The sequence below is a fragment of the Corylus avellana genome, chromosome ca10 (genome assembly GCF_901000735.1).
Source record: "Corylus avellana chromosome ca10, CavTom2PMs-1.0".
NCBI classification, from domain to species: Eukaryota; Viridiplantae; Streptophyta; class Magnoliopsida; order Fagales; family Betulaceae; genus Corylus; species Corylus avellana.
The window spans coordinates 10,540,269-10,542,203 of NC_081550.1; positions in this window are offsets into that span (position 1 = coordinate 10,540,269).

Sequence of the window (1,935 nt, forward strand, 5' to 3'; positions counted from 1 at the left end):
AAGGCCATTCCTTGGACGTCGACTCCCGAAGGTGCCCGTCAGACCGAAGATCCTACCAATGTCGCTTCTACGAGTAACACCTCGGTGAAGCCTTCTACAATTGACTAGTTGATCGGGACGCCTCTATCCGATCTGGGCGGCAAGTTGCTTGGGAACCTTTTTAGTGTCCTAATGGATTTAGTCCCCTCGGAGAGCTTGACACGTACCCGCGACCATTCTCCCCAAGACATGATTGGAGCGGATGATCTTCTATCAGCTCGTTGCAAGTATCTCCTTTCCTTGGTTTGAACTTTTGTTGCTTTAATGATCCTGACCCGCTTTCCAACTTCTTGTAGAGCGTTATGAAGTCAATTTGCCTTTACTAAGACTTTAGAAAGTTCCTACAAAACTCGGCCACGGAGACGGAGGAGTTGAAGAGAAAGCTGGCAGAGTCTGAAGCTGAGAACGTAAGACTCAGAGAGCTCATGGCTCCACAGGATAACGACCTTCTTCTTGCAGGTCAGCAATAGTCCCTACTGCAAACCGAGGCTAGTGCACGGATCTTGGGATTGACGGCCAAGCTGCAGGCTCTCCAAGAAGATCACGGACGGCTTCAAGAGGACCACTCCATAGTCAAGGAAGATCTAAGACAATTGGAGGAGAAGTGCTCAGAGAATGACTATCAGTATACAGAGCTATCCGGGCAGCTTGAAGAGGCCCAACTTAAGGCTTCGGCTCATCGGTCCAAAGCCAAGGAGTCGGATGTAAAGCTGAAGGTGGCCGAGACGAGGTTGGAGTTCTTTAAGGGCAAGCTTGACTGGGAGAGGAATCAACTGTGCGAGGTTAAGTACAAGTCTCGGAACTATCTCAAGTAGCTATCGTAGGCATCCTAGACCTGAGACCTAGGCTAGGCCTGAGGCTTTATCGTGGGCTTTGAGACCTTCCGAAGCTGGGCTTCTGACCCTTCTTGCTCTATTGACCTTGACATCGTTGATCCCAGAGACTATCCTCCTACCAATGGAGACATTGCAGAGATTGTTAGCCTCGGCCAGGAGCAAATGCCGAACGCCCCGGGGATGAGGGAGTTCGGCTTCAATCCTTTTAGTGACTTCAAGGAGGATGTACACTCGAGTAGTGTTGACGCTTCGAATTCACAGGATTTGTTGGATAGTGTTGTCACTCCCGAGGCTAAGGATGCTGATACTCTGAGGCAAAGGATCTGTAATTTGTAATTATGAATGTAACTTTTCAAGATTTTAATGAGAAGAGAGTTTTTTCTTAACATTTGGTCTTGCTTGTTTTCTCTTCTCTTTTGGCAATCTATAAAAACAAACTGTAAGAGTTTAATTTTTATGACTTGCTTGGTTGAATGCTTGGCAAAATGCTTGGCCTCGGGAAAGCACCTTTATGGTTGTATTTTACCGGGACAGTTTAGCCTTCGAATGAGCCTCTTTCCAAGGCTTTTCATTCTTAAAATGTTCTAAGTTCAGAAAGCGCCTTTATTGTTATATTTCTTGAACGTCTGCCTCGGGGAAGCGCCTTTGAACAATCCTTCTTCAGAGGCTTTATGTTCTCGCCTATATTTCTCGAGGTAGTTTAACCTTTGAACAATCCTACTTCAGAGGCTTTATGTTCTTAATGGGTTAAGTTCGGAAAGCCCCTTTACGGCTATATTTCACAAACGTCGCCCTTGGGAAAGCACCTTTACGGCTATGTTTCACCGAGGTGTTTTTAGCCTTAGAATTAACCTTCATAGAGGTTTTAAATTCTTATGTTGGGCTAAGTTTGGAAAGCGCCTGCTCCGCTATATTTCTCAAACGTTTATGCTCGGGAAAATGCCTTTACAGCTATATTTCTTGATAATTGTTTTTAGGTAAAGTGCCTTGTTAGCGGTATTTACCGAAGCATTGTTTGACATTGTAATTTCAAAAGATTCTTATTGACAAAGTACTTTTA